The sequence below is a fragment of the Tamandua tetradactyla genome, chromosome 26, assembly GCF_023851605.1.
Source record: "Tamandua tetradactyla isolate mTamTet1 chromosome 26, mTamTet1.pri, whole genome shotgun sequence".
NCBI classification, from domain to species: domain Eukaryota; kingdom Metazoa; phylum Chordata; class Mammalia; order Pilosa; family Myrmecophagidae; genus Tamandua; species Tamandua tetradactyla.
In genome coordinates, this window is record NC_135352.1 from 14,408,469 (window position 1) to 14,417,734 (window position 9,266).

General features: G+C 36.5%; 1 pseudogene; it reads right to left on the reverse strand.

Moving 5' to 3' along the window:
• Window positions 1-1,312: 1,312 nt before the first annotated feature.
• Window positions 1,313-3,245, reverse strand: LOC143670016 (nuclear receptor coactivator 4 pseudogene; annotated as a pseudogene).
• Window positions 3,246-9,266: the final 6,021 nt, after the last annotated feature.

Below are 9,266 nucleotides of genomic sequence, written 5' to 3' on the forward strand. Positions count from 1 at the left end.
GGCGGTAGGGGATAAAAAATAGGAGGTTGTTTTTAGCTGTGGTCCAAACAATTGTAGGGTAGCTACATGGCAACAACACTGGGAATTACAAAGTTTCCCAGAAGGCCTAGAATCTAGATGACCACAACACAAATCTAACAGTATTTCCAAAATACAGAGGCAGGTGAGAGGCTTCATAGTTTCAAAGCCTGGCAAAGAACTGAATCTTCTCATTTTTGAGAATTTTAAAACAAGTCCTATTTCTCTCCTATAGAGAAGCTAAAAAGCATGGACATGACTTTAAGATGATGGAGAAAACACATCAGTAGTTTTCATAAAACTTCAATAAATACTCCAAGGCCCAAGTGTTTAAAACAGCCTATTCACAACAACATCACTGCCTTAAACTTTTGGAGGTGCATTTTGTGCTTGCAGTGAGGACATGTAATGCATTCCTAGTTAAAGCGTCAGGTGTGATACTCAGCACTTGTCTTCCATTTACTCAGAATGCACCAACCATTCCTGTAAGAGTGAATAGTTCAAGTACTACATTTCCCATGTCTTTACTTTTTTGCTAAGTTAACATTAAGGCCCTTTTGCCTGTAAATGTGCAGAATATTTTGAAAGAGGCTAGGACTACATTGAATATGGTCTTGAAATAATACAGAACCCTTCCAAGCACTCACTGGACGCTTTAATAAACACTTTAAAAACGGAATAAAGAGAAATTTTGTAGTAATGTAAAATTGACAAATAGGCTAAAATACTTTGTAATTAATGTCAAAAACTTCCAAGATTATTGATACACATTTTGGTAAGGAAGAAAATCCTTCTTGTATTAGCCAGGCTAATTATTTGTGTGAAAACATAACATTTCAGATCACTAATGAAAGAAAACCCACAGCAATGGAAGCATCTAAAGAAGGTCATTGGAAAGGAAAGCTTAGTAGTTTTATGATACATCAACATACTTTTCCACAGAAATACTTCATTTTTAAAACTACAGTGCTTTAATGTACTTCTAGTAACAACCCAATCTAAGAAGGCTTAGGAAAAACACCTATCCAACAAGATGCTGTGTTTCTACTATAGGAGTAAATTAAAGAATACTTCTGTAAGAAGGGACAATCACCTCAGCATCAATTTAACAAACAGCCTTTTTCTTTTATACAGTAACTCATAATTGAAGACTTCACTGGTTCAAAATTAGGCAGGAAAGGAAAAAAGCTGACTGGTCAAACCCAGAAACAATCATTTGGCAAGCCGCAGTCACTGGGCTCATGGATGTGCAATAATTTGTAGAAAAGTTGCTAGACTCTTAGTATTCCATGTTTCACATTTGTAGGGGAGTCCGATACAACCACTTTTCTTTATCAACTTTAAGCTGCATACAGGCAAAGAGATCACAAACTGCTGGAAGGCCATAACAATCGGGGGAAAACTTATGTTCCTCCTGAAGGGGAGAAGTAAGTAATACTTCCTGGGCTTTCTTTCGAAGTAGCCACTTGTCTTCTCCAGAGGAGAACTGGCTGAGATTTCCTGTTTTCTCTCCTGGCATGACCCAGCCAGCTGTATTAAAAGGATACCAGAAAGTGGTTGTGGGGCTCACAAACATTTGTTTGCTTGGGGATACGGCTTCCTGGGCAGCTCTGTCCTCGGTACCAGGCACTTCCTTGGGACTCCCTTCTTTGCAAGAAGATCTAATGAGCCATTCTGACAAGGGACTGTTCCTTATGACCTGGAAGGAATCGATTCTAGAAGGTTCCATTGCTTTTGGTGCCTTCGCCTGTTCTGTTGCCTCTTTTCTGGAAGGACAGAGCCACATATTCAGGGAATCTTTAAGCTTCTCAGACTCAGATTTTGGATCCACAGGCATTCCATTTTTATCCCTTCCTTCTTTCTTCAGAAGCCACTTACACAGAGCTTCCTTCTCACAATTTTCATCACACACACACTCTGAAAAACTTGTGCAGGGCTCATTGGCTTTGCATACTTCTGCTACTTTATATGGTTCTGGATGTGTCTGGACAAGCCAATCCTCAGTAATCTTGCTGGGGGTGAACAGTGGTTTCTTGGCCTCTAAGTGGTCATTCAGGCACTTCAGATTGCCCAGGTTTTCAATCTCCACAACCTTGGGCTGATTGCCCCGACAATTGGTACAGGAATCTGGTTTGACAAGTCAATCACTCACACTATAGGACTCCTGGAAAATCTGGAACAAGAACTTAAACTTCTCACTGGTTTCACAGCTGCCACTCTCAGGCTTCTCCGGCTTATGGGATTCCTGTGGAGTCACAAGCCAATCAGAAAGATCCATCTCATCTTCAAGAAGCTCTAGATCGCTGATCTTTTCAACTTCAGTGGAGAAAGAACTGGCAGTAGAATAGCTGTTATACTTTTGGTTACTTGGTTTCTCAGGAACTTCTTGCTGCTGACTTTTGAGGAGCCAGTTTTCCAAGCCCTTTAAGTTGCCCCAGACATTACTGAAGAAATTGCAGGCTCTGGGGGCAGTTTGACTATGCTCCAAGGTCCGCTTTGGGAAGAGCCAGTCCTGGGGGTTGGCGCTGGGCACATGAGGAGCCTGGTGATCACTGACAGGTTTGCTTCCAAGGAGCCACTCGCCGAGAGGGACAGCTGTGGTGCTGGACGACGACTTCTGTTCTGGCAATGGGATATGACCTCTTTTCTCCAGGAAAGGCCCAGTATTTGATGAACTAGCATGAGCCATCAAGTACTCAGGGATTTGGATGGTCTTGAGGGACCCAAATGTGGTGATGGTCTGGCGCAGAGCAGTTGTATCTGCGTCAAAGAGCAGGACAGTGGAGTCTTCAGGTTTGAGGGTCAAACTGCCTAATCTCTCCAGGCACACAGAAACTTGATTGGCTAACTCTTTATTTTGGGTGCGCTCCAGCTGATGAATAAGACCCAATAACCAGTAGAGCTGCTGGGCTTGCTGCTGAAGTGTCTCCTCTTTAAGCTGATAGATGAGATCAACCTGCTCATATAGCCACACCTCGCGGCTTCGAAGGCATTCCAGGTGATGGCTTATGCAGCTGTGAATCTGAGCTTTGACCTCTTGTGAGTTATCTTTAATTTGCTGTTCAGCCTGGAGAACTCCACCAATAGCAAACTCCAGATCCCTCCGTGCATCACAACACCTCAAAAGGGGTTCTCTGTTACTGGAGCAGCCACTCTGGTCCTGGGGTGTACTCATCCTGCTCACTGTTCCAGCTCGATGTGTCCTCCAAGGACACCTGACAGCACCTCTAGGGCTCTATATAGTTTTTTTAATATGAAAAGGTAGGATAATTTTGTTCTAAGCTGTTACTGCTTGTATAGGGCATGTTGTTGTTTCCCATGTTGTATTTTATACAGCAAATCCACGCACTCTTTTATTAGTTTACAATTTGTAGATTATTTTGTTTTCCTGGATAGACAAAAGTATAATTTGAGAACAAGAATAAATTAGCTCTTTCTTTCCAAATCTTTTAGTTGATTTGGCTAGGATCACCAGTAAAATATCAACACAAATGTTTATATGGCTATGGTTGATTTCCACCTGAGTTTAATTGGAATACTCCTATACCTGTACCTTAAGTGTTAGATTAATAATAGGTTTTTTTTTTAATTAAAGAAACTTTTTCACTTAAAAAAAAAATCCAACCAGGGAGAGAAGTAAGGGAATTCTCTAATGGAGGTGAAGCTAGACTCAGGATAACAGTTTTGACCAATACACAGGGCAGCCACTCCATTCTGAAGGCATTTGGAAGACTGAAAGAAATGTATTCAGGAATGCAAAAGTGATAAAATCCCTGATGCTTCTGAACAGGTATTGAGTATATATTTCAAAAAGTGGCAAGGAGTTTGGGTTTGGTGAATACATAGAAAATTATGGAGCAAACAGAAAAGGTAATTCCAAGGAGAATTACTGCACGTGAAAGAAAAAGTAATTGAGCAACCTACATGGTTCAGGAATGAGCAAATATCCATTAGATACATAAATGTAAGCACTGAATACTAACTTAACCAAAATCATGTGTAACTATTAAGAGAAGGTGGGAGGCAGGAAATGTCTGGAGCGAATTGGAGACAGGAGTCAAAAGAGAGCTAAGAGGTCATCTTACATAGTGGGGACTTAATTGATAACGCCCACAACCCACAACTAAAAATCAGAAATACAACATTGTGGTGTTGGGATACTCTAAGATGATTTGGTGATATGGAGTACAATTGGTTCATTTGAAAGTGTCTACTTCTGGGAGGGAGAAATAAGTGGGAATTTTGGAACCTACTGGTTTATGAAAGAAGGCATGTGGAACTACTTAACTCTTCTTTAAAAAAATCAAGTTTATTGAGAAATAATTTGCATGGAACAAAATTCATCCTTTTTAAATGTGTAGTTTCATGAATTTTGACAATGTATACAATTATGTAATCACCTAACCACCACCACAATCAAGATATAAAACATATCCATCGCCTTAAAACATTTCCTTGTGCCCCTTTGCAATCAATCCTTTCCCCAAACAGTCTCCTGTTTCCTGTCCCTTTAGCTCTGCCTTTTCCAAAATGTCATATAAATGGAATCACAATACATAGCCTCTTGGATCTGGTTTCTTTCACTTAGCATAATGCTTTTAGATTCATCCATGCTGTTGAGAGCTATTTCATCATATGGATGTACCACAAATTTTTCATTCATTTTCCAGTTGAAGGACAATTGCATTGTTTCCATTTGGGGGATATTATGAATAAAGCTGTGATAAATGATTGCATACAGGTCTTAGGATAGACATATGTTTTAATTTTGGAGGTAAATACATAGAAGGGAGATTGTTGGGTCATATATTAATGGTTAATTTAATGTGTCAACTTGGTTAAGTTAGGGTGCTCAGTTGTCTGGTCAAGCAGGCACTGGGCTGATTGTTACTGAGAGGATAGTCTGTGAATCTAAATCATTATTAGTTCCACTGATTGCATCTATGGATGATTACATTTACAGTCAATAAATGAGGTTGCTTTCAGCAATGAGGGAAGTCTTCTCATCTAAACATTTAGTGTCCTTAAAGGGAGAACTGATGATTTCACCAGTCAGAGAGAAGAATTTCTATCTCTGCTTTAGTGGACCTGGGGAATGCATTGTCGCCTTCACTGATTTTCCAACTTGCAGTCTGCCCTTCTGAATTTGAATTACCAATCCCTATGGCCACATGAGCCAATAATAAATCTCTTAATATTTACAGATATAGATAGATAATAGATATAGATGTAGATGTAAATATAGATGTAGATCCTGTTGTTTCTGTTTCTCTGGAGAACCCTGACTAATACGAATTGTAAATGTAAGTTTAGCTTCAAAGAAATCATCAAACCCTTTTCCAAGGTGGCTGTACCATTTTGCATTCCCACCAGCAATGCACAAGAGTTTGTGTTCATCTATATCCTTGTCAACACTTGGTATAATCAACATTTTTTGTTTTAGCCATTTTAGTGGATGAATAGAGGTATCTAACTGTGGTTTTAATTTGCATTTCCCTAATGTCTAATGGTATTGAGCCTCTTTTCATATGCTTATTGGCCACGGTGAAATGTTTGTTAACACTTTCGTCCATAAACTGGACAAAATTCTTCTTATTGAATGGTAAGAGTTCTTTACTTAATTTGGATACAAGTTCTTTTTTAGATATGTGCTTTGAAAGCATTTTGTCCCAATCTGTGGCTTGCTTTACTTATTATTTTAACATGTCATTTGAAAAGCAAATGTTTTACTTCTGATGAAGTCAAGTTATCAATTTTTCCTTTTATGCTTTTTATAATTTTTTTCTTGTATTCTTTGTGCTTTGGTGTGCTATCAAAGAAATTTTTGCCTGACCCACTGCCACCAATTTTTTTTTTATGTTTCTTCTAGTAGCTCTATAATTTTAACACATATTTAGATTGATGATCCATTTTAAATTAAATTTTGTGTATGATGTGAGGTAAGGGTCAGGTTTATTTATTTGTTTATAGTTATTATATTTTTGTATATGAAAGTCCAGTTATTCCAGCACTATTTTTTGAAAAGGACTATCCTTTCCTCACTGAATTACCTTGGCGTCTCTGTTGCAAATCTATTGATTATATTTGTGTGAATCTATTTCTGGACTCTCAATTCTCTCCCATCTATCTACTTGTCTGTCAGAACACCAATGCCTCACTGATTTAATTACTGTAACTTTATAGTAATTCAAAATCTGATGCTGTAAGTCCTCTAACTTTGATGTTCCTTTTCTAAATTGTTTTGCTCTATTAGACTCTTTATTTGTTTATAATTTTGCTTTAAAAATAAAAATAAGAGATGACAAAGAAAAAAAGGCAAATAAGGACTTGAAGAAGATACTTGCCACACCTGTAAGCAACAAAGGATCTCTTATATATAGTATATAAGGAATTCCTACATATCAATAAGGAAAAATGCAAATAATCCCAAAGAAAATCAGATAAAGATCTACAAATGTTTAACAGAAAACAAAAACAGTAATAGTACATAAACTTTTAAGTGAAAAAAATGCGTAGTCTCTTATTAATAAAGGAAAAACAAGTTAAAACTAGAATAGCTTGTCAGTTTACAACTACTAAATTGAGAAAAATTAAGAAATCTAACAATATTAACTGTTGGTGAGGACGGGAAGCAACAAAACTCTTGCACATTGCTGGTAAGGGTGTAAATGGTTAAAATAATTTTTTTGAAACGCTTGGCATTATCTCCTCTAGTTGAACTATAAGATTTTAAACCAGAAAAACTAAATAATATATTATTTAGTGTTACATACATATAAAGAAAAGGTGGGAAAGGAGGAGATTGGATTAGGGAAGGACATACAGAGGGCTTCAAAGTTACTTTTCTAATTCCAAAGATGAGTAATGGGTACAGAGGTATTTCATTAATGCATCATTATTTTTATTGTCATTTTTATTTAAGATGCAGATATAAAATGAGGGTAGATAAAGCAATACTAGACAAATGCAAACAAAAAGGAAACAGAGGTAGCAATAAATTTAGACCAGATGGGATTTAAATGTATAACTCCTACGTAGGGTATAGAGGGACATAAAAATTCACATGTCCAAAATGTCTTGCTATCTTTCATCCCATACATGCTAGAAAGGGTTTTATCTGAGAACCCAAAAGAAAAAAATACGGTCTTTATTACCTTGCAGCAAGATTTTAAATGTTGATTATCTTGCTAGATTAGATTGGCCACCTAGCAGCTTTATAGTTTTAACTTTATATTGAAGGATAGTAGAGGAAGCTAAATAGAGAAAAATGTACCCATCTTAAGTGTACAGTTCAATGAATTTTTCAATTACTAAACAGCCCATGTAATTAGTCCCCAGATTAAGAAGCAGAATATAACCCATACCTCAGAAGCCCCCTTGAATCTTTCTCATCGTTACTCCCAAGCCACTATTTGACTTCCAACAGCATGGATTAGTTTTGTCTCTCTACTATTTGTTCAACACCATTGAAAATGTAGCCCATTTGCTTTTGATCTACATCTAGAATGGAAACTAGTTGCATACTTGACTACCCCTTGCATACTCTGAGGCACCAAAATTAAATTTGCTTATTTGATGCTAAAGGTACATCTAGTCTTCTGCAAATACATCCAAAAAAGCTGACAACTTAATATAGTGGCAGGTGTTTTCACACACAGCCGGACTTAGGAATTTAAAAAATATTTACTTATACAGAGAAGGTAGGGTATAACAAATGAGTATGATTGCTGAATCATTACACTGATATTTCTTTTAGTCTCCAGTGCCTTAAAGCAGCTAGGAGTAAAAACCTAAAATTGTGGAAATGTAACTACACTTCAGATTACCAACTCTGAAATCTATTCTACAACTAATTGTTCAATGTATTTTGAAATGTATTGCTTTTTAGTATATATGGTATTTTTCACAAAAAAGAAAAAAAAATTCTTCTAGCTTCTAGGATTTTGGAACAGCTAGAAGGAAAAGTCTCAAATAGTGGAATGGTAACCCATAACAAACTCTGAAATCTGTTCTGTATGTACTTGAAGTGTACTTTGAAAATCATGGCTTTTTCTTTCTTTTCTTTATATACGTTATGTTTAACAATTAAAAAATTAAAAAAAATTATAAGCAATTGCAATATTCCAAGTACTGTGCTAACTGCTTTACATACATAACCTTATTTTCTCTTCATACAAATTCTCTTAGTAGTGAGTGCTATTATTATCCCAAGTTTTCAAATTAAGAAATTGGGACATTGAGCAATTTGACTAAGATCCCACAAACAATGAATTGGTCTCCCTTACTTTCCAGCCTATACTCTAAGCCACACTGCTGGACCTCCTAAAGACACTTGTCTCTCAGTGTGTAGATAAGGAAATCAGAAATAGCTCCTGTAGATAAGGAAATCAGAAATAGCTCCTCTGTTCTCTGAGTCTATAGGAGCTATCTGATAAGCTGCACTCCTGACTGCAGGAGAGGACATATTAATCATTTTAGAGGTGATATGCAGAGGGGAAAATCAAGTTAATAACCCCAAATAATCCTGATCTATGAAGCTATCCAGATTCCAGTACATGTTTCCAGTCATCTGATCCCACAACTGACCCTACCCCCTCATATCCCCACATGATGCATGAAATAAATACATTTCATTTATAATCCAGACACAGAAAATGATTGACACCTGGAAAAACTGGATTAATGGGAAATTTGGTTTTCATTCCCACCCTTCCAAGGCAGACCCCTTCTTGTGGTTCAGAGAACTATGGAATGAACTGGGTATGCCAGTCTGTTATTATCTTTTTTTTTTTTTTACTTTACTATATTTTATAAATATTTTGCCACACAGACATGCTTAAGTAAAGGAAAACATGAAAAACATTGCAAATGTAGTCAACTAAATAGCACACTTATCATTAAAAGCAAACCACATATAACCTTTTTGATTTTTATATACATAAGTGAAAAATTAGTTTCCATTAGTAAATTTTTTTTTTAATCCAGAAAATAAAAGTCACATTAACTAAGGCTATGTTGAGATTTCTTTATTTATTGGGACTTCAGGAGAAAAATTCTTTTTGCTCAGAATTTCTTACAGCCCTAGGATCACTTAATATAAAGTTTATTTTTTTATTTTAACATTTATTCACCCTATTATTTATTTATTTTTAATCCATATGTTTTACTCATCTGTCCATAAACTAGATAAAAGAAGCATCAGACACAAGGTTTTCACAATCACACAGTCACATTGCAAAAGCTTTATC